The 25,041-nt window shown below is 38.8% G+C and overlaps 1 protein-coding gene across 1 annotated transcript in view; it reads right to left on the bottom strand.

Moving 5' to 3' along the window:
• Positions 1–8,514: 8,514 nt before the first annotated feature.
• Positions 8,515–25,041, bottom strand: part of OSTN (osteocrin) — a 57,162-nt gene continuing 40,635 nt past the window's right edge. The window contains exon 5 of the mRNA XM_077117536.1: positions 8,515–8,735. The gene's annotated coding sequence lies outside the window, so the exon portion shown is untranslated. The remainder of the gene's footprint in view (positions 8,736–25,041) is intronic.

Below are 25,041 nucleotides of genomic sequence, written 5' to 3'. Positions count from 1 at the left end.
GCTACAACCCCGTTCTGGAATGTTCTTAAAGGACAGTGGTGAGGGGAAATCATCTCAGTGGATGGAACTTTCAGCAGTGCACCTGACTGATCATTTTGCTTGGAAGAAGAACTGACCAGAGGTGCACTTGTGTACTGACTCATGGGCTATTGTTAGTGGCTTAACTGGATGATCAGGGAATTAGAGGGAGCATGATTGAGCATGAAAATTGGTGACAAAGAGGTCTAGGGAAGAGGTATGTGGAAGACATTTCTGACTGGGCAAGGAACATGAAGATATTTGTGTCCCATGTGAATGCTCACTAGAAGGTAGAGTAAGGTTTAATAGCCAACAGGATAAAATGACCTGTCCCATGGATACAAGTCATTCTCTTTCCTCAGCCACACCTACCATTGCCCAATGGGTTCATGAACAAAGTGGGCATGGTGGTAGGGATGGAGGTTATGCATGGGTTCAGCAACATGGGCTACTACTTACCAAGGCCGACCTGGCTTTGACCACTTCTGAGCACCCAGTCTGTCAACAGGAGAGACCCACACTCAATCCCTGATATAGCACCATTCCCCAAGTTGATCATCCTGCTACCTTGTGGCAGGTTGTTACATTGTACCACTTCCATCATGGAAAGGACAGCGATTTGTTCTAACTGGAATAGACACATACTCTGGATATGGGTTTGCCTTCCCTGAATGCAATGTTTCCACAAAAACTACCATCTGTGGAATACCACCATCATGGTATTCTACATAGCATTGCTTCTGATCAAGGAACACACTTCACAGCAAATGAAGTGCAGGAATCAGCTCATGTTCATGGAATTCTCTGATCTTGCCATGATCCCCATCATCCAAAGGCGGTTGGGTTGATAGAATGGCAGAATGCCTTTTGAAGACCCAATTACAGTGCTAACAAGGTGACAATACCTTGCAGGGCTGGGGCAGTGCTCTCCAGGAGGCTGTGTATGCTCTGAATCAGTGACCACTCTAAGGTACTGTTTCTCCCATAAGTGGGATTTGCAGGTCCAGGAATCAAGGGGTGAACATGGGAGTGCACCACTCACTGTCACCCCTAGTGATCCACTAGGAAAATTTTGGCTTTCTGTCCCTGAAACCTTAAGCTCTGCTGGTCTATAGGTCTTTTTTTTTTTTTTCTTTTTTTCTTTTTTTGTTTTTTTACATTGGCAGGCACTGGGAATCGAACCTGGGTCCTCTGGCATGGCAGGCAAGCATTCTTGCCGGCTGAGCCATCATGGCCTGCCCTGGTCTATAGGTCTTTGTTCCAAAAGAAGGAGTGCTGCTACTAGGAGACACAACAATGATTTCATTGAACTGGAAGTTAAACCTGCTAGCTGGCCACTTTGGGCTTCTCATGCCACTGAATCAGTAGGCATGAAGGGGGATTACTGTTCTGTCCGGGGTGATTGCTCCTGACTATCAGGGGGAAATAGGATTGCAGTAAAGAAGAGTTTTCCTGGAATACAGGAGATCTCCTAGGGCATCTCTTAGTACTTCCAGGCCCTATGATTAAAATCAATGGAAAACTGCAACAACCCAATGCAGGCTGGGCCACCATTGACTCAGAAACTTCAGGACTGAAGTTTGGGTCATCCTACCTTGCAAACAACCATGACCAGCTCAAGTGCTTGCTGAGGGTAAAAGGAACATGGAATGTGTAGTAGAAGAAGGTAGTGATAAATATGAAATATGACCACTTGATCAGTTACAGAAACTAGGACTGTGATTGTACAAATATATATATCTCCCTTTTTTTATGAGTATATTTGCATTTGTCCATAAGCAAATATTTTATTTTCCTTTTATTATACACACAAGTTATATTGTTCATGTTTTAGTACTTAAGTCATAGTATATGAGTTTAAGAGTGAATGTTACCTAAGGACTTGCACCCTATTCTGGAGAGATGTAGTGCATTTCCAGTTGTACACAGGACAGTTGAGTCTTGTTAGGTGAAACATATGTCTATTATTGTATTCTATTTGGAAACTAAGTGTATTTCAAGGTGATGTGTAAAGCTGCCATATTGACAAGGGGTGGACTGTGACGGTTAGGCTCTCATGTCAACTTGACCAAATGATTATGCCCAGTTGTCTGGTCTGGCAAGCACTGGCCTGATTCTTGCTGCAGGTGTATTTCATTGTTGCTTGATAAGCCAGAAGGCTGGTGTGTTAAATCATGTCAGTTGATTGCATCTGTGGCTGATTACATCTGCAATCAACTAAGCATGTCTCCCACAATGAGATAATCCAATCAATCGAAGGGTTTTAAGAAAAAAGAGAGAATTTTCACTGTTTCTTCAGCCAGTAAGCCTCTCCTGTGGAGTTCATCCAGACCCTTCATCAGACTTGCCAACTTCACAGCCTGCCCTATGGCTTTTGGACTCTTTCATTCCCATGGTTGTGAGATAGCTTTATTAATCTATATTTACAGATATCTCCCATTTGTTTTGCTTCTGTAGAGGACCCTGTCTAATATGCTGTTCCAGGAATAAGCTTCAGGAAGAGAAATTTTGGGTAATGGAGAAGCATTAGAATCAGGAGTTGTTGGGATTTTCTTTGGTCCATATGGCCTAGCTTTGATGTTTTAACAGTCAAAACCCAAAACTCAGAAAAGCTTAGTAAAGTCCAATGTATGTTGTACCACTCTATCTTGTACCTATATCATCCAGAACATTGATGTATCTTGGCTATTTCCATGATGGCCAGGGTAGAGGAGATAGATAAAGGGGAGGCATCCCAGCTCCATACTGCTTCGTCCAAAGTGACATGTATCACGCCTTCCCAAATTCATTCAGCAGAATTAGTTATGTGAGCTTACACCTACACATTTGTAAGGCAGACTAGTAGAGGTAAGGAAGTACTGTAATGCTTGAGGAGCACTGCATCTACCATAGTCAATCCTTTGATCTTCTCATAAGTATAAACTGACTCAACCCATTCCCATTAGAGACACACCCAAATCTCTTCTAGTGAGTGACTACATCCAACAAAAAGAATAGGCCTTCCAAGAGATGCTTACTTGTCTTCATTAGATCCAATGTGACATCTCATTAACAAGCCTTTTCTTTTCCCTAGTTTGCTTGAGTTTTTCTGTTTATTTTGAATCTGCAAATTTTATTGAGATATATTCATATAGCATATATTCTATCCAAAATAAGCAATCAGTGTTTCAAGTATCCTCAGTTGTACAATCATCAGTCTCAATTTTCATTTTTCTCCAAAGAGAAAAATAACAGAAAGACACACCCACACTGAAGAGAAAATCCAAAACTCCCCTTAACTCTTGCTTCTCACCCCCCCAATTATTTACCCCTAGTATTATTGTGGTACTAGTGATGTATTCCTCTTTAATATGGACCATAGCATACAATAATTAGTTTTTCCCATATATGCTTCTATTATTAACTCTATGTACAAGTATCCTAATATGAAGTAGTGCATGTAAGTGCTTATTTATATTTGCAGTGCTAGTCAGTGAGATCCATGACTCAAAACAACCCCCTTCAATATCACACTATTACTTATAAACCCTCTCTCTGTTCCCATACTTTTAAGTTCAATCTCTTGAACTGGTCTGTACATATTAGGTAACTATTCCCCTTTCTCTAGCTCCTGTTATTAAAAGACCATTATTTTAAAGGACAAATTCACTATGCTACATGAATCCAATAAATGGCAGTGGATCAGGAAACATGATAACCATAATTAACAATTCCATTCATAAAGGAGAAGAGGGGGAGGCACAAAACACATTGAACACTTTTCTTTAGCAATCCTGATTTTCTGCTGGGTAGATAAAGTGGAGGTCTTTTACCGAGGGGTAAACAAAGTTTCTTTATGAGGACCTTCTACTGTTTAGAAGGAGTCTTGTCTATTGTTTTCTCTTTCTCCTGGTTCCATCCTTTGTGAAATTTTTGCTTTTCCATTATTATCCCTGGACACATTTTAAGTGCCACTTGTGAAATAATATTTTCTTGTGGATTGTACCATTTCCCCTGTACTTTTCCTGTTCTTTCAAGTTTGGAGGCTCAAGGTTTACTGTGTCTTGAAATATTGGTCTTTTTTTTAATTCTAGAGTTCATAGTTTCTTTGGCAATGAAATTCTGTAAAAAATTCAGAAGCTTCTCAACTATTTGTTGCATTCAGTTTTTTCTCCCAAACAGTTTGAACTATTTTGCATTTTCACCCCTAACTTAATGGCAGATGCCTTGAAAGTACCTGGAGCAAACTTTAAGGGCCAAACACTGAATATGATTTTTGCCTGGAGCCCTATAACTCCAATTTATATTTATTGGGCCTCTGTCACTTAGAGCTATTTTAAATCCCATTTCACAGTGTTTGGAATCTAGAAGCTGTCAGCTCTTTCAATGTTTAAGGACCCTGTCTTTTTTCACTCTTCAACAACAACTAAAACCTAAGGCGAATATTCTATTTTCCAGTCTTTTCCTCTAGACTCTCAAGAGACGTGATCTGAATTCAAAACTGCTGCAGATTCCAGTTCAATATTTTGCCCTAGATAGATTATATTAACAAAAAACCCCCCCAAACAATCAAGAAATCAAGGGAGTGATTCCAGGTATATAGTAGAAGAGATCCAAGCAGTGGGACCAGGACCAGGATTTATAGATTGGGCAGATGAGGGAGAATTAGCAATGGACGCTGAGCAATAGTAGTTACCAGGTAGGAAAAGACAAAGAAGGGTATGCCCCAAAAGTCAAGTGAAGAAACTGACTCCAGGAGTAAAGAATTCAATGGCATCTAAAGCTCTGATAGTTGCAGTAAGATGAAAACTGAGAACTTCAATTGAATTCAGCTAGGAAAGGTTATTAGTGACCTTGAAAAGAATTGTTTGGTGGACTTTTGGTTAAAGTCATGGTAGAAGACCTGGATCCACTGAGAACAGACCAATGTTTTGAGAAGGTCTTTCTAAAGGGAGAAGAAAATGGATATTAGCTAGAGTAGGTTGAATATTTAAAAATATTAATTACTAGTATGGAAAACATGATGATTGACCAGATAAGTTTGTGCACATTCCACTATTTTACAGTAAGGGGAAATACAGTTTTATCTTTATGATATTGTGTGGTGCTTACTGATAAAATGATCTCTTAAGTTGGAACAAGCCATATTGTTTAAATTAGAAAAGTATGAAAAGAAAAATACACAAAAACTGACCAAGTTGAAAGTTATGTCTGTATTGCTGAATATGTACTTGCCTGAGAGCCCCCAAATATAAATGAATATTTGTTGCTATATAATACCTGAAGATGTTCCCACATATTTATAACAGTTGTGAACACAAATGTAATGTTACCATAAAGACAGACAAAAACTTCTGCTTTCATCATATGTTTATTAACCTTGCAGCCGTGTGAACAATATCCAAGCATTCTGGACTTTTAGGTGGAAGGGGTAATGATGTTCTAAAAAGTTTCTGATGCTTCTTCCTTTTACAAGATTCACTTAGGTTATTTTTTAGTGATTTATTAATAAATTTAATTCCTGACAGCTATAAGTAGATTAAAGATGCAATTTACCAGATATATTGTAGTGTTAGTAAATTTTAACATAATGTAGCCAAGCAAAAGCATCCCCTCATGATAATTTGCTTATATAATTGACACCAGAACTTAGAAGTCCATATTCACAGTTTTCTATGCAAACCACACAAATGGAAAATGAGCAGAGAAGGTAATGTATTATTTTGGAACTAACTGTAATAATTTTTAAATAACTTCCTATAACTTATACCCTATACTTAATTTGATTCGGAGATACACATCTCAATATCCATTAACTTTTTAATTTCCCTCCATTCAGCCTGGGAAACTTAGTAACTCAATGAAAAATACTTTCAAGCTGGTGGCTTCTCAACAAAATAGATACAATAGTACACAATGAATTGTACGCATTAATGAGATGATTCATCATATTCTGAACAGAAATTAAGTCTTAATTTACTGCTTTATCAAAGAAATGCCCTATCTTAAACTAGCATATTGCTTCCTTATTTTATACTTTGTATCAAGTAGTGGGAAAAATTAAAATATGAAATAAAGTAGAATAGACAGTTTTCCTTTTTCTTGATGGAAAACTTATGACTATATTCTACTTATGAGACAAATGCCTTTTACTTTAGAAAAAGGTATAAATCAATATACCAAAATCCCTTATTTTAGCTAATTCTGATTTGAAAAATAAAGGCAGGAAATCAATTTGTTTAGTCCAACTTTAAATCTTTATCATGAAATATATTTAGGCTGGAGTAGGTTTTAATATATTTTGTCAAAACACAGAACAGCATCCAGTTGGATTAGAAGTTTGTGACTAGTTAAGTGGGAGAAAGGGGGAAGCAGGAGCTTCCCGGGAGTAAGAAATATTCCTATAATCACCTGAAGGTTGGAGAAAAGATGATGGAGATCATCACCTTCTTAAATAATTATTTAAAATAGTGAGTCCTGTGAGATACTTTCCCAGGTTCCTCTGCTAACTTTCTGTTCTGGTTTGCTAGTTGCTGGAATGCAACACACCAGAGATGGATTGGCTTTTAACAAAAGGGGATTTATTTCATTAGTTCTTCATAGGAAAGGCAGCTAACTTTCAACTGAGGTTCTTTCTTACGTGGGAAGGCACAGGGTGATCTCTGCCGGTCTTCTCTCCAGGCCTGTGGGTTCCAACAACTTTCCCTGGGGTGATTCTTTTCTGCATCTCCAACAGCCTGGGCTGTGCTGAGAGGGCTGAGATGAGGTATGCTGAGCTGCTTGGGCTGAGCTCTCTCATTCAAGCACCAGCCAATTAAGTCAAACATCATTCACTGCAGCAGGCATGCTTTTTAGCGGACTGCAGATGTAATCAGCAAGAGATGAGGGTCACATACCATTGGCTCATGTCCACAGCAACAGAACTAGGTGACTTCACCTGGCCAAGCTGACAACTGAATCTAACTACCAGACTTTCTAATGTAGTTTATGTGCAGAATTGGTTAACTTTCCCAAAATGTATTTGTTTTTGCTATAACCTCTCTATTACAATTTTTAAAAAAGATTCATTTATTGTTATTCCTTAAGCTGAAAATTTTGTATCTTCAGTAATTTGAAGATATCCCAGAAAACTAAGAATTTATATATAAAACCACTATGTACTCTAGATACACGTGTTTGTTTTTCTTTTTACCTGTTTTCCAGATTATTTAAGCTGGGTCTTCTAAAAAGCACATTAGCTGAACAATTTGTCTTTCATTAAAGTCAATTCATTTAGTTCGTCAACTCTTTTCTAACACACCTTTTTTTTTTGTCATGGTGATGCTCCTTTGGGTTTATTTTGTGCTTTATTAATTAATTTTTTATTAAGATTAACAGCTTCCCATTACCCCCTCTTTTTCTGAATGTATATTACCACATAACATTCTTTCTTTATAAGTTAAAATAAACCTCTGCTCTAGTAGCCCAAACTTTTTCCTGCCACAAATCAGTTCTGTTTGAAGGTGATTACTAGGGTTTAAAGAAGATGTGTTTTCTAAAGGTTTGAAAATTTATGCTAACTTATGCTAAATCCCTGCTCCAAGGAATGTTATCTTATTCCTTTGAAATCATATTCAAATGCACAATGCGTTTATATGCTTAAACTATAGTGAAATTGCAGAAAACTGAGCTTTCCAGAACATGAAAACTTATTCTTTAAAGCTCAATTAAAAATAATCTGAATAATTTTAAAGAAATTATTCTCAATACAATGTACCCTTCAATTCCTTATTAAGTGCAGTATATGAGACAGGTTAGTTTCTTAGATGATTCAGTAACATCAAAATGATTAGTGTACTATATTGAGCTAAAATAATGTGTATTCGACTAGCTCCAGACTGCACTGATGGTTTACTGCTTGGTGATTCTTTTATTTTCCCCCTTAATTTCAGGTGTTAATTCTGTGTGTATTTTCTCTTCTCACAATCAGCCACTGCTGCTTTTAATTAACCATCAGTTGTAATTTATAGAAATGGAAAGTTATTAAGCAGGAACACTGGATATCCAAGCCTGACAAATAAGTAATTCTTCACTTCCTTAATTCTAAGTCAGTATGCTCTCACCTGCAGATACAGACATATTCTCAGTTCCTGGGGGAATAAAAGTTATAGATTTTATGACTGCTTTTTTTCTGTTTGTGGTGGCTGTTTGTTTGTTTTCCTTGCTCAGAGACCTCTTATTTCTCTGGGGCTACGTTTTATTTGATTGAATTTGACTGAAATTTGAGTATGTTAACAGAAGCCTAACTTCATAATCATTAACCAAAAGGCAAAGAAAGTAAAAGTACTCAAGAGAAACTTATATAGCTTCGCCTTTTTTGATCCCCTATGTTAAAAAAAAAGTATCTAAATTTGACTAAAGGAAATCAGCCTTCAGTTATAATGCTTCAACTGCATAAATGTGAATTGTAAATGCATACAGAAGGCATTTCATGGTATTGTACTTTTTAATTTTTACTTAAAAAAATGTAAGGTTTGGGGAAAGGTGACCATCAATTAATGTTTAAAACACTTAAAAAAAATCCACGCATTCAAATGATCTGAACAATTAAATTGAACAATGCTCTAATGTGATGGACTAAAATCCCAGGTTTGGATGGACTTGCAGGTCAGTCTGTAATAGTATACTTATTAAGTAGTGTGAAGAACTTCATGAAGGATGTCCTGTGTTCTGTGGCATTTCACCCAAGGCAGACGCATCTGAAAAAGTGAAAGTTGAAGTTGTTAAAGGTAAAGAGAACTCTGTGGAGCCAGTGGAAATACTTCAATTTCAGTTGAGAAGAACTGAACTCCAACTGCATAACGATGTTTCACATAGCTTTCATTTACGTGACATATTTTGATTGCAGAGCCAATAAAGCAAACTGATAATTTCAGATAAAAACCACTAAGTAGAGTTGTTTTAGTGTATAAAATAGGTTCTTGTGCTCATATTTTAACAAAAATTGCAAAATGCCTTTGCCACAGCACCTTTCTTCAGGTACTTCTATATTTTATTTTTCTTAAATTTCAATCTTGGATCAAAAGATGTTGCCATGACAAACAGAAGATAAAGAAAAGTTGAGTACCAGTTTTTGTTTGTTACTGTGATAACACCTTGATGATTGTTAAATATTTTGTTTGAGTTGAGTGTAATTACGTACTTGCATTTAAGCATGATATTTATGCCATATTTGAAAGTTTTACAATTTTATTTGAATGATGGTGTTTGCTTCAATATTCTAAAACAAACTTTTTTTATATACTATAGCAATATACACTTCACAGTATTAAAAGAAAAGCATTAATGCAAATGGCAGCAAGTGGCAGCCCAATTAATGACCATATTTCTACCAAATTTCATCAATTAGGCATCCTGATTTCATTGGCAGAGACCTAAAACTTGCAAATTACATCTAGAGAAGCTGTGAAACCTTAGACAAAATTCCTTTATGAATCTGAGTTGCTAAGATCTGAGGCATATTACAAACTCAGAATTTGGGTCCAATATATTAATAATTTCAGGAGGATAAATGTGTAAATGTCAGATTATCTTTCTTCTCAAAACGTGTGTCTGTAAAGGAATTAACAATTGGGTTAGAAGCTAGCTGAAACATTTGATCTCAAACCAAGCATGACTTCTACAATTAGGTACAAGTTTCATTTTTAGTATGAAGACCTGAATTGAAACCCAGAAGGTGAAAAACCCCAAAATAAACCCTCTCCAAGGGAATATACATCAACCCCCACAGAAGTGAAACAAAGTTTCTTCTGTTTGTTTTAGAAATGTAGAAACAGTGAAGTTGGCATCCAGCAATGACAATCTGGCACCCAGACCTTATAGATCATGGAGAGAATTCTGACCTTCAGTCCAGGGACCTCAGTTTACATCCTGCTCTGCCTGATCATCTGTAAAACTTTGGACAACTCACTTTCTTCTCATAGTCCCTGCTTCCTCATCTTTTGAAAATAAGTGGTGTTGCATTATAAGATTTTTTTCTTGAATTTTCTCTGAGCTGCATAACCGTGTGAATAACGTATAATAGCTCAAATTATTATCTGCTAAATGATGGGTATGTTACATCTCCTGTTTAATTCAAAGGAATTAAACAATAAGAAAGACTATACCAAAAAAAAAAAAAAAGAAAACACCTGAAAAGTTAAATGGAAATTAGAAATACATTATTATTGTTAAAGAGTTCATTTTTCATAAAATATAAAACACGAAACTGAACATGAGGAAGTAAAAAAATACCCTGAAAAATCATGGTGATGGTGGTGGGAAATAATGAATAGAAACATAATGGTTTAGTCATAAATGCCAGTGAATCCACCATGGTTGAAAAACAGAAACAGAAAATATATGATACTAAGTTCTTTTCTAGACCTGCTTTCATTTTGAGATTTTAATACTAAGGACAGGGATTGTCATGATGTTAAACAAAGTCTGTTAAATGAAGCACACAATATGCCAGTTTGTATTTCAGCTAACAGTGGCTGAGGAAACATATGTTAACCCAACTCCCTTTTTATAGTTTAGGAATGAGCAGGAATTTCTAAGATCAAAAAATTTATATGAAAATGTGCTTCCTAGTTGATTTGTCTGTGATAACCTGTTTTGATTGAATGCAGAAGTGGTAAAGCTGAAAGAACAGGTGTGGAAACCACAACAAAACTAGTTATTTTAATTTCGGTGTTACAATGTTTGAATACATGTAGAACCTGGAGGATTGTGAGACTGATCCAAGGAGTTAACTGGTTTTAAATAGCAATTAGCTCATTCCTACTCAAATATAGTGTGGCAATTTTCAACAACCTTGACAAGATGACCTCACTTGGTGTATTTCCAAATATAAAGAAAAAAAATCAATCTGAGTTTTTGAAAATGATGCTGTTTAAATAGCAGATTTCTTGGCGATATTCAGTAATCATTGATCAAAACTCCATGGAGAAGAGTTTTGTTTAGCTAAGTCACTCTGAGAATGAGAAAGTTAAGATAAAATACTGACTCCTCAATGTGGCTTTAGACAATTTGGGGAGAACACAAGGGAGTGATTTAAATTGAGAGGGTCAGGACTAATGAAATGCTTTAGGGCATCAACATCATTGATTATAGCTTGTCTTATCTGTCTGGGAAGGAAGAGGCTTCCTTTATAACCCCTTTTGGAGGAAATGTATTGCCTAGATTACATATACAGCAAACATTTAGTGTTTAAACATAATATGCATAATTACATATTGTGCATAAAATATAATCCCAGGATTTAACCTTTCTGGGTTTGGATTCTACCTGCACCACATCTTAACTATGTAGCACTCTGAATTAATTTAACATATCTAAACATTTTCATTTATTTGTTCAATAATAAAAGTGACAAAAAGTAATTATTGATTACTTAATATGTGTCAGACACCATTTTAAGTGTTTAATGTGTATAAATTCATTTAGTCCTTAGGACCAGACTATGTGATAGAAATTATTATAATTTCCATTTTATGGAGGAGGACTTCAGAATTTAAGCAAGGTAGCATAGCTAGGTGGGCAGGACAAGATGGTAGCATAGTCTGGCATGGAATTTAGTTAATTCTCCAGAGCAGCTAGTAGATAGCCAGGAACTGCCTGGAACAACTGTCTGGAGTATTTCAGTGACTGGACACCCATTGTAAAACAATCTAGAACAGATTCAACAGCCAAGATCTCACACAGAGCTGTAAGTCTCCGAAGATGTGGAGGCTGGTGCCCCTCTGGTGCCCCTCTCCCACTGGCAGTACAGGCTGTCTTGGAGTTGGCTCTCCATGGGAAAAAACAAATTGTTCCTCTCTATTAGGAACAAGGGAACTCAACCAAGCTGCAGTTATGGAATGAATGAACAAATTTGGACTGCTGAATACAAGCTCCAAGCTCAGATACACCTGGAGCAAGCATGAAAGGAACACAGGTTGCACCCCAACGAGGAGTTGATGGAAAAAAAACAGAGGCTTTTTGAGTTAGATGAGCTCAAAATGGGAAAGGGGCACATAAAGCTGGGTAGCAACTCCAGCTCTTGATTGGCAAACTTGGGGGACTGTGGTTGGCTCTGAAAAGGATTTTTTTTTTCTTTACTAGCCCATTAGCTAGATTTTTGGCCATTCTCAGGCTTCAGCACTGACCCAGGCAAGGGGAGTATTAACCTATGCCTGAGAGACAAAGTAACTAGTCACATGAAAGAGATAAATCTTTAAAGGGTATATTTGCAAATAGTTGCTACTGGGAGAAAGGGAAAGTAGTTCAGCCAGGCTCTAATTGCAGTTTTAATCATGGCAGAGAGGAAGTAGGGCTGACAGACAAAAATTAAAATGGAATAAAATAAAAAAGAATAAAGAGGGAGGATTTTGGAGTTAGCCAAACTCAGAGTACTACAAAGGGGGTCACATAAAGCCAGATACTAGGTTGACAAAACTTTTGGGCTGGGGACTGGCTCTTAAAGGGATTTCTTTCTTTTATTTTTAAACTATTAAAGAAAGTTCATTAAAGAAAGGTTCAGTGAGCTCAGGGAAGACAGAAACCTCCTGTGGAGCAGAAGGGCAGAAGCTTGCCTGATCTTGATTTTCGGTATGAATACAGAAGTGAAAGCAGGGCCTCACTGCCCTAAAAAGGAGAAAAAAGAAAAAAACAAAGAAAGCCTCAGGTATTTTCAATTGTCAGCAGGACTCAGCAAGGGCTGAGCTAAGATAGGTGTGAGTAACAAAGTAGTGAGTTAGGAGGGGGAGATAATTCCTTAAAGGATGGTATCTTCCCCAACAAAAGGGGGAGCAGGGCCCTGCCCAAGTGGTGGCCCTCCTTCAGGGAATTCAGGCCCCAGGGCAGGAAAACAAAAGCAACCTAAACCCACTTTCTACTTCAGCATCTGATTCAACCACACCCTTGGCAGGGAGAGGCTGCTGAGAATTAAAGGCACCTCATCACTTTACACTAGTTGGGAGCTGTGGGCTGACAAGTGCCACCTGCTGGGCAAGATGGGAAAAGTACAGAGTCAAGAGGCTTCATAGGAAAGTCTGACAACCTGCTGGGTTAACTTGACACAGATTACACCCTCCTCTTGAGACCTGAGCCTGTCTGGTTGAGGATACTCTGATTGGGATCAATCATATTTGGGGAGCCCCTCCTCAAAAACAAACAAACAAAAGCTCCATATGGGCAGGGCAAGAACCAGAAAAACAAGAGCTGAAAAATTCTGATCAGTTAAACATAGCTATGCAAGAAGTCTAGTAATAGTTGAACTGAACTCCAAAGAACAGATAAAGAGCAAAGCCAACTGTGTTAGTTAGGGTTCTCTAGAGAAACAGAATCAACAGGGAACACTTGCAAATATAAAAGTGTCTCACGTGACCGCAAGAACGCAGAGTCCAAAATCCACAGGGCAGGCTGTGAAGCTGACGAATCCGATGGAAGGTCTGGATGAACTCCGCAGGAGAGGCTCACCAGCCGAAGCAGGAATGGGGCCTGTCTCCTCTGAATCCTCCTTAAAAGGCTTCCCATGATTAGATTTAGCATCACTAATTGTAGAAGACACTCCCCTTTGACTGATTACAAATGGAATCATCTGTGGATGCAGCTGACGTGATCATGACCAAATCCTATGACATGTCCTCATTGCAACAGACAGGCCATTACTTGCCCAATCAGATAAACAGCTACCACAACTTGGCCAAGTTGACACATGTCCCTAACCATGACAGTCCACCCCTTGTCAACTTGGCACCTATATATATATATATATATATATATATATCACCTTAAAGCATACTTAATTTCCAAATGAAAACAAATAAGCACACTTTTTTCTTTTACCCGACAATACTCAACTGTCCTGCATATACTGGAAACACATTAAATCTCTCCAGCATACGGTGCAAATCCTTACGCAACATTCATTCTTAAACTTGATATCTTACAACTTAAACAGTATAACATGAACAAAACAGCATTACAGTCCCTTGTTTCTGTAACTGATCACGTGGTTGAAGTTCATATTTATCACTACCTTCTTCCACTACCCATTCCATGTTCCCTTTCCCCTCAGCAAGCACTTCAGATGGCCGTGGTTCTTTGCCTGGTGGGGTGACCCAAACATTCATTCCTGAAGTCTCAGAGCCATTAGTGGTCCTGCCTGGATTGTGTTGTTGCAGTTTTCCATTCATTTTAATCACAGGGCATGGTAGTACTGATAGACACCCTAGGGGATCTCCTATATTCCAAGAAAACTCTTCTTTACCTCCATTATGTAGTTGCAGTTCTATTTCTTTCTGATAGTCGGGGTCAATTACCCCAGAAAATAATGTAATCCCCTTCTTGGCTTGTTGTTCCAGAAGTATAAGTATCCCAAAGTGACCAGGTGGCAATCTTAACTTCCAGTTCAGTGGTATCACTGTTGTTTCTCCTGGAGAAAGCATACCCCATTTTGGAACTAAAACCTGTAGACCAGCAGAACTCAGGGTAGCAGGGACAGGAAGCAAAAATTTTCCTAGTGGATCACTAGGGGTCATAGTGAGTGGTACCACACCCATTTCCACCCCTTGGTTCCTGGACCCATGGATCCTGGCTATGGGAGAAACAGCACCATACAGCGGATGCTGATTCAGAGCATACACAGCTTCCTGGAGAACATTACCCCAGCCTTTCAAGTTTTTGCCACCTAGTTGGCACTGTAATTGAGTTTTCAAAAGGCCATTCCACCGTTCTATCAATCCAGCTGCTTCTGGATGATGGGGAACATGGTAAGACCAGAGAATTCCATGAGCATGCGCCCATTCCCGCACTTCATTTGCTGTGAAGTGTGTTCCTTGATCCGAAGCAATGCTATGCGGAATACCATGACGATGGATAAGGCATTCTGTAAGCCCACGGATGGTAGTTTTGGCAGAAGCATTGCGTGCAGAAAAAGCAAACCCATATCCAGAGTATGTGTCTATTCCAGTTAGAACAAATCGCTGCCCCCTTCCATGAAGGGAGTGGTCCAATGTAATCAACCTGCCACCATGTAGCTGGCTGGTCACCTCGGGGAATGGTGCCATATCGGGGGCTGAGTGTGGGTGTCTGCTGCTGGCAGATTGAGCACTCAGCAGTGGCTGTAGCCAGGTCAGCCTTGGTGAGTGGAAGTCCACGTTGCTGAGCCCATGCATAACCTCCATTCCTGCCATCATGACCACTTTGTTCATGAGCCCATTGGGCGACGACAAGAGTTGCTGGGGAAAGAGGCTGACTGGTATCCACAGAACGGGTCATCTTATCCACTTGATTATTAAAATCTTCCTCTATTGAAGTCACCCTCTAGTGTGCATTCACATGGGACACAAATATCTTCATGTTTTTAGCCCACTCAGAAAGGTCTACCTACATACTTCTTCCCCAGACCTCTTTGTCACCAATTTTCCAATTATGGTGTTTCCAAGTCCCTGACCATCCAGCCAAACCATTAGCAACAGCCCATGAGTCAGTATACAAATGCACCTCTGGCCAGTATTCCTTCCAAGCAAAATGAACAACCAGGTGCACTTCTCGAACTTCTGCCCACTGGGAGGATTTCCCCTCACCACTGTCCTTCAAGGGCACCCCAGAAAGGGGTTGTAATGCTGCAGCTGTCCACTTTCGGGTGGTACCTGCATATCGTGCTGAACCATCTGTAAACCAGACCCTAGTTTTCTCTGACTCTGTCAATTCACTGTAAGGAACTCCCCAAGAGGCCATAGCTCTGGTCTGGGAAAGAGAAGGTGATGTGGCAGGAGTGGAAACCATGGGCATTTGTGCCACTTCTTCACGTAACTTACTTGTGCCTTCAGGACCTGCTCTGGCTCTATCTCATATATACCATTTCCATTTCACAATAGAGTGCGGCTGTGCATGCTCAACTTTATGGCTTGGTGGGTCAGACAACACCAAACTCATGATAGGCAACTCAGGTCTCATGGTAACTTGGTGGCCCATGGTTAAGCGTTCAGTCTCTACTAAGGTCCAGTAGTAGGCCAAAAGCTGTTTCTCAAAAGGAGAGTAGTTATCTGCAGCAGATGGTAAGGCTTTGCTCCAAAATCCTATGGGTCTGCATTGTGATTCTCCTACAAGGGCCTGCCAAAGGCTCCAGCCAGCATCTTTATTTGCCACTGACACTTCCAGCACCATTGGATCTGCTGGATCATATGGCCCAAGTGGCAGAGCAGCTTGTACAGCAGCCTGGACCTGTCGCAGAGCCTCCTCTTGTTCAGTTCCCCACTCAAAATGATCAGCTTTTCTGGTCACTTGATAAATGGGCCAGAGTAGCACACCCAAATGAGGAATATGTTGTCGCCAAAATCCAAAAAGACCAACTAGGCGTTGTGCCTCTTTTTTGGTTGTGGGAGGGGCCAGATGCAGCAACTTATCCTTCGCCTTAGAAGGGATATCTCGACATGCCCCATACCACTGGACACTTAGAAATTTTACTGAGGTGGAAGGCCCCTGTATTTTTGTTGGATTTATCTCCCATCCTCTGACACACAAATGCCTTACCAGTAAATCTAAAGTAGTTGCTACTTCTTGCTCACTAAGTCCAATCAACATGATATCATCAATATAATGGACCAGTGTGATGTCTTGTGGGAGGCAGAAACAATCAAGGTCTCTGCGAACAAGATTATAGGGCTGGAGAGTTGATATACCCCTGAGGTAGGACAATGAAAGTATATTGCTGACCTTGCCAGCTGAAAGCAAACTGTTTCTGGTGGTCCTTACAAATAGCTATTGAGAAAAAAGCATTTGCCAGATCAATAGCTGCATACCAGGTACCAGGGGATGTATTGATTTGCTCAAGCAATAATACTACATCTGGAACAGCAGCTGCAATTGGAGTTACCACCTGGTTGAGCTTAGGATAATCCACTGTCATTCTCCAAGACCCATCTGTTTTCTGCACAGGCCAAATAGGTGAGTTGAATGGGGATGTGGTGGGAATAAACATCCCTGCACCTTTCAAGTCCTTAAGAGTAGCAGTAATCTCTGCAATCCCTCCAGGAACTCAGTATTGCTTCTGATTTACTATTTTGCTTGGTAGCGGCAGTTGTAGTGGCTTCCACTTGGCCTTTCCCACCATAACAGCCCTCACTGCATGAGTTAGAGAGCCAAAGTCAGGATTCTGCCAGTTGCTCAGTATGTCTATGCCAATTATACATTCCAGAACTGGGGAAATAACTACAGGATGGGTCCGGGGGCACACTGGACCCACTGTGAGATGGACTTGAGCTAAAACTACATTGATCACCTGGCCTCCATAAGCCCCCACTCTGACTGGTGGTCCAGAGTGATGTGTTGGGTCCCGTGGAATTAATGTCACTTCTGATTCAGTATCTAATAATCCCCGAAATATCTGATCATTTCCTTTTTCCCCAATGCACAGTTACCCTGGTAAAAGGCTGTCGGTCTCCTTGGGGAAGACTTGGAGGAAGATTAACAGTATAAATTTGTGGCAGTGTAACAGGGTTCTCCCCCAGAGGGACCTGGCCTCCCCTTCTTTCAAGGGGCTCTGGGTCTGTAAACTGTTTCAAGTCTGGAAACTGATTAAGGGGCCATGACTCTGTGTTTTTGTAATTCAGGTTAGACTTCTGTTCACTTGACCTAGAACTCTTTTGTTTATACAGCTCCAACAAGAATTTAGTAGACTGCCCTTCTATTGTATTTCTAGGTACCCCATGTTTTACTAGCCAATGCCACAAATCTCTGTGTGTCATATAATTTTGACACCTCGTTTGAGTTTGCTGTCTATTATAATAGCCACATCTATCCTGTCTTTGGTGATTAAGTGCTGCCACCTGGCTTCTGCCAACTCGGGATCCTGTCATCCCCATTGTGTTTAAGGATTCCAGCTCAGTGACAGCAGTTCCTATAGTAATATATGACCTACAGAGAAATGCAACCACAGAGCTCTTTAGAGATGATGGTGCTAGTCTCACAAATTTATTTCTCACTGTTCTGGTAAAAGGTGCATCCTCTGGACATTCCTGGGGTGTAAGAGTAGGCTTTGCATGGTAAATCCACTCTAACATTCCAAGTTCTCTAAGCCTCTGGATCCCCTCATCTACATTATACCAGGGCAGTTCTGGCATTTCAACCTCAGGTAATGTTGGCCACCTTTTGATCCATGTTTCAACCAACCACCCAAACAAGCTGTTAACACCTTTTCTAACCGCTCGAGCTATAACATTGAATGCAGAATCTCTGCTTAGTGGGCCCATATCAATAAATTCAGCCTGATCCAGCCTTATATTCCTCCCACCATTATCCCACACTCTTAAAATCCATTGCCACACATATTCCCCTGATTTCTGTCTATATAAATTGGAAAACTCACACAGTTCTTTTGGAGTATAACGTACCTCCTCATGTGTGATACTTTGTACCTCACCTTTACGGGCCTGTTGGGACGTTAGTCTAGTTATAGGTCTGGAAGAAGTGAGGGGTGGTGGGGGTGGGTCATGAAAAGAATTAGAAATATCTTCCAAGCCATTTGCTTCAGGGCCTTCATTTGCAGTTTCATCTGGTGAAACAGGATTAATCACTCTAGGGCTAATCCCTTCAAGAGGAGGTCGGGTGGCCAATTCCTGAAGGCAGGCTGGAGGTGGGGCAGCTATGTCCTCAGGGCAGACTATTACAGGATTATCTAGAGAAGACTCAGCATGGCCTAGAGTTTCAACCTCGCCCCCAACATCATTATCAATCTATATGTCACCATCCCATTTTTCAGGGTTCCACTCCTTTCCAATCAATGCCCTTACTTTAACGACAGACACCATGCAAGACTGAGATTTCAGTTTACGTTGTAAAGGTGCCACTCTAACAATAAAATTCTGAGTCTGATTTTCAGAGATCTCAAGTCTATTGCTACAGGAAATAAGATTTTCCTTCAGGATACTCATAGAAACCTCTACATCTTTCACATGGCGCTTAAGCTTCTCATTTGAAGCCTTAAGCCCATCCCTTTCACCCCATAATGTAGCCAGTGTATCTAACAACAACCAACCAACATCTCTATAACTCTTATTTCTACAAAACTCTGTAAAGGTGTCAAAAAACATTATCCCCCAGAGTCTGGCTTCGTACAAGCGAAGCATTAGGAGAATCGAATGATGATATTTTGACTATCTCCTTTGCCAACTCACTCCATGGATTGGGAGTGTCATTCTGATTATGGGAATCAGAGTCCTTAGTGTCTTTGAGTCCAGTCAGAGTAGAAAACCATTAATAAAAACCCATTTTTTAAGATTCTGTTTCTTAAGAACCACTCCCGGTACCAAGATGTATTAGTTAGGGTTCTCTAGAGAAACAGAATCAACAGGGAACACTTGCAAATATGAAATTTATAAAAGTGTCTCACGTGACCGCAGGAATGCAGAGTCCAAAATCCACAGGGCAGGCTGTGAAGCCGACGACTCCGATGAAGGGTCTGGATGAACTCCACAGGAAAGGCTCACCAACCAAAGCAGGAATGGGGCCTGTCTCCTCTGAATCCTCCTTAAAAGGCTTCCCGTGATTAGATTTAACATCACTAATTGTAGAAGACACTCCCCTTTGGTTGATTACAAATGGAATCATCTGTGGATGCAGCTGATGTGATCATGACCTGATCCTATGACATGTCCTCATTGCAACAGACAGGCCATTACTTGCCCAATCAGATAAACAGCTACCACAACTTGGCCAAGTTGACACATGTCCCTAACCATGACACCAGCCAACAAGAAAACCTTAGGAAAAAGAGTGAAAATGACCTCTAGAATAAACTAATCAAGGAAATTAGATGCCTAGACATCAGCAAAAAGTTATAGGTCATACAAGCAATTAAAGAAGAAATAGATAAATGCAATCTCCTCAAAACTAAACACTTTTGTGCATCAAAGAACTTGGTCAGAAAAGTAAAAATACAGCTTACCCAATAGGAAACAATAGTTGGAAATCACATATCAGATAAGGGTTTAATATCCAGAATATGTAAAGAGATCTTACAACTCAAAAGCAAAAAGACAAACAACTCAAAACATGACAAAAGACATGCAAAGGGACTTTTCCAAAGAGGAAATACAAATGGCTAAAGGGCACATGAAAAGATGCTCAACTTCCCTAGCTATTAGGGAAATGCAAATCAAAACTGCAATGAGATTTCATCTCACACCTACTAGAATGACCATTATAAAAAAAACCCAGAAAACTACTAGTGCTGGAGAGAATGTGGACAACAAGGTATACTTATTCACTGTTGGTGGAAATGTAGAATGGTGCAACTGCTCTGGAAGGCAGTTAGACGGTCCCTCAGGAAGCTAAGTATTGAATTGCTGTATGATCCAGCAATCCCATTACTAGGTATGTTTTTGGAAGAACTGAAGGTAAGGGCATGAATGGAACATTTGGACCCAGTTAGTGGTATTATTCATGATTGTCAAGAGATAGAAACAGCCCAAATGTCCATCAATGGATGAATGGGAAAAAAAACCTGTGGTATATACATACAATAGAATATTGTGCAGCTGTAAGACAGAATAAATTTATGAAGCATACAACAACCTGGATGAACCTTAAGGACATTATGCTGAGTGAAATTAGCCAGAAATAAAAGGTCAAATACTATATTGTTTCACCAATATGAACTAACATTAATGAGCAAACTTTTAGAATTAAATTTGAGGACACAGGTTTTCAGCCATAAGAAAGAGGGTAGAGATCAGGCATTTGATGCAGAAGGAGCACAGAATGTTCAACAGGATTGACTGTACAGATGCCAAAATGGATAGCACAATATTGTCTGATGGATGCACAATATTGTAAGTACACTGACCAAAATGAATGTGTGTATGGTTGAAAGAGGAAGGCTGGGGCATGCATGACACCAGAAAGAAAGATAGAAGATAAGAACTGGGATTGAATAGCTTAGCGAAGCTTAGAGAGACCAATGATGGTGAATAAATGTACAAATAAAAGATAGAAGATAAGGACTGGGATTGTATAACTTAGTGAAGCTTAAAGCGACCAATGATGGTGAATAAATGTACAAATAAAAGTATGCTTCTGTATGAGGGAGAGTGACTACTGCAAGGTGCTGAAAATGAGATGGTATATGGAAAAAATAGAATCAATGAAAACTGGAGTCTACAGTTAACTGTAACTTTGTAATATGCTTCCAGTAAATGCAAGAAAGGCAATGCACCAAACCTAAATGTCAATAAGAGAGGAATGTAACAGCGGGGTATGCGATTTTTGGTGTAGATATTTCTCCTCTTTATTTTATTGTTTTATTTTAAATTTTCAAATTTCTAAATTTTTAAATTTCATTTTTTAACTTTTTAAATTGTATAATATAACATATATATAAAGCAAAGAAAGAAAAAAGCAATAGATTACAAAGCACTCTCCAACAAGTAGTTACAGGACAGATCCCAGAGTTAATTTTATTTTTATTTTTAGTCTTCATTTTTCTTTTTCTTCCTCTTCCACTTTCTTCACAGAAGAAATATAGATTGCGGTGGTGAATGCACAACTAAATGGTTACATCAGGAATCATTGATTGTTTACTTAGGATGGATTGCATGGTGTGTGAATAAAACTTTAAAAATAAGCAGAAAGATAAGCGCTGGAGAAAAAGTGGAGAGAGTTATGTACTGTACCCTGTTCTCTGTTGGTAGAGAAGTGGAATGTAACAGCTCCTCTGGAGAACAGTGTGGTTGTTCCATAGGAGGCTAGTTATATATGATTGCTATATGATTCAGCCACCCCATTATTATGTATGTACTTGGAAGAACCAAAAACAGGAACATGAATGGACATTTGCACACTAGGGTTATGGCAGCAGTATTCACAATTTGCAATCGATGGAGGTGGTCTAAGGGTACATTGACTGATGAACGGCAGGGCAAACTGGTCTATACATACAATGGACTATGGAACAGCTTCAAAAAGGAATGAAGTTGTGAGGTATAACAAGGTAAATGGAACTTGATGACAGTACATTGAGTGAAATAAGCCAGAAACAAAGAGACAAATATAACGCCTCACTAATAAGGACTAACTATAATGTGCAAACTCTAAGAATGGAACCTGAGAGCATGGGTTATAAGGAGAAGGCTTATTGTAGAGTTTCCTAAATTGTGAGCTCTTGGAGTAATCACAGCTATTCCTGTTCTGTAATGGTTATTTCTAAATTTTCAGATTCTGAGATCTTTATGTATAACTTGATCATTCCCTGGAACTTTGGGTATTTGTTTGACACCTGAGACTCAAAGTTAGAGTGCTGCAGCTTTGAAAGTCAGCATTACCCCATACAGCCCTGTTAAAGAACCTGAAAAAGATATTAGACTTCAATTAAGAGATATTAATGAAGTACATCTGGTTAGGACTAAGGTATATCAGACTAAATGGTAAAAGATGATATTGACTGTGTTTTAAAACTTCAACTTCTGCTTGACAACAAAGTAAGAGATGTTTATTTGGTGCAAAGTTTATATTTTCTATAACTTGTATGGTCAGTTTATTCAAATGCCATAATTACATGGAACCTTAAACAGAGAGTGAGTTTGTACAAATTAATATGGTGCCCCGTTATTCCCCAGAGTAATTTGGGCAGAAAATAAACATGTATTTGCAAAGTTCCCTTGAGGGACTGGGGGAAAAGGTGGGAATATTAAACTTCCCCACCTGGGGAATTCCAGATATTCTTGCAAGCATTGGGGATTACCAATTTATTAGAACAAGCCCTCGATCTTAGGGCTCACCACTATGAAACTTAATCCTACAGAGGAAAACCTAAGTCTACTTATAATAATGCCTAAGTGTCACCCCCCCCACCCACCCAGAGAACCTCTATTGTTGCTCAGATGTGGCCTCTCTCTCTCAAAGAAAGAGTCACCTTGGCAGTGACTGCCCTCCCCCCCACATGGGACATGAATCTCAGGGGTGTAAATCTCCCTGGTAATGTGGGACCTGACTTTCAGAGATGAGCCTGCCCTGTGGTATTGAGACAATCTTCTTGATCAAAAGGGGGAAGAGAAATGAAACCAAAAAAAGTTTTGGTGACTGAGAGTTTTCAAACAGAGCTGAGAGGTCTTTCTGGAAGTTTTTCTTATGCAGTATATAGATATCCCTTTTCAGTTTTTGGTGTATTTCAGTAGCTAGAGGGAAATACCAGCAACTGTTGAACTGTAATCCAATGGCCTTGATTCTTGAAGATGATTTAATAACAACAGAGTTTTTAAGGTGTGACTGCATGATTTTGAAAACTTTGTGGCTCTCACTTCCTGTAAGTATTGTATGGACAGATAAGAAAAAAATAAGGTGAATAAATAAATAAATAATAGCAGGGGATAAGAGGAATGGGATGTTTTGGAAGTTTTTTTTCATTTTTATTTTTATCCTTTTATGTTTTTTTTTGGAGTAATGAAAATGTTTAAAAAATTGATTGTGGTCATCAATGCACAACTATATGATTATACTGTGAAACTTTGTACACTTTCGATGAGTAAAGGTTGTGTGAAGATCTCTCAATAAAATTGCATTAAAAAAGGAGAAACTAAGCCTACTTATAATTATGCCTAAGAGTCACCCCCAGAAAACCTCTTTTTTGTTGCTAAGATGTGGCCTCTCTCTTTAAGACAACTCAGCAGGTAAACTCATTATCCTCTCCCCTACATGGGACATGATTCCCAGGGACAAGCCTGGCCCTGGCACTTTGGGACAGAGAAAGCCTTCTTGACCAAAAAGGGGAAAGGAAGAAAACAAAATAAAGTTTCAGTGGCTGAGAGATTTCAGATAGAGTCAAGAAGTAATTCTGGAGGTTATTCTTATGCATTTTACAAATATCCCTTTTTAGTTTCTAGTGTATTAGTATAGCTAGAAGGAAATAGCTGTAACCATTGAACTGTAATCCAATGGCCTTGCTTTCTTGAAGTTGACTGAATAACCATAGAGGTTTTAAGGTATGACTGTGTGATTATGAAAACCTTGTGGCTGACACTCCCTTTAACCAGTTTATGGACAGATGAGTAAAAAAATAAGGACAAAAAATAAATGATAGGGGGCTAAAAGGGGTATGAGATGTTTTGGTTGTTCTTTTTAATTTTAATTTTTATTCTTATTTTTATTTGTGGGCTAGTAAGGAAAATGTTCTAAAATTGATTGTAGTGATTAATGTACAACTATAGGATGATACTGTGAACCATTCATTGTATATTTTGGGTGTGTATCTGGCATGTAAATAAAGCTCAATAAAATTGCTTAAAAATAGATAGCTTAGCTAACAGATAGAAGACCTGGGATTTAAGCCCACAAATTGAACCTTCATAGTTGACATTTTTATCTTGTATGCTGTCCTGCTTTTCAAGATATTGGAGATAGTCATATTACCTAAATTATGCAATAAGATGCTTAAATGAAGCAATGCATGTAAAGTACAAAGCATAGTGCCCAGCACTGAGCAAATTTCCAGAACTATTATCATTTGTATGTATTGTGTGTTCAATACATTCTAGGACCTCTACAACCTCCTAATTTAATTTTCACAATGACACTGTGATTATCTAAATGTACAAGATGTAAAGAAACAAGGTGAATTTGATGGTAAAAAGGATAATGAATAAGTGACAGAATCAGCATTTGTCTTAAGTGTTCTTATTTTATGACTAATATTATACAAATATATCTATGTTCTGTGTTCTTTATAACTATAACTCCAGTAAATATTTTCTGCCATTATGTGTCCTTGCAACATGCCTTATTCACAACAGAGAGATAAGTAGTATGCATATTGTGAAGATGATTAATTACTTAGAATTTTAACCCTTATTTGCATATTAACATGTAATAATTACATAGGCATCTGTGAGAATAGCTAAATCATTAATTTTGGGGGTGACAAATCTAAGACTTCCTTCTGCCCCATTAATGCAATTTAAATTATTTATATGTTAAATAGCTATTATTTGAATGCTTGAAAAAGGAAATTTATAAACTAGGAATCAAAAGGGAGCTAGGTAAAGTAGG

This window comes from Tamandua tetradactyla, chromosome 10 (genome assembly GCF_023851605.1).
Source record: "Tamandua tetradactyla isolate mTamTet1 chromosome 10, mTamTet1.pri, whole genome shotgun sequence".
In the NCBI taxonomy this organism is placed as follows: Eukaryota; Metazoa; Chordata; class Mammalia; order Pilosa; family Myrmecophagidae; genus Tamandua; species Tamandua tetradactyla.
Note: the sequence above shows the minus strand (reverse complement) of the source record. Positions and strands in the feature narration are given on the sequence as shown.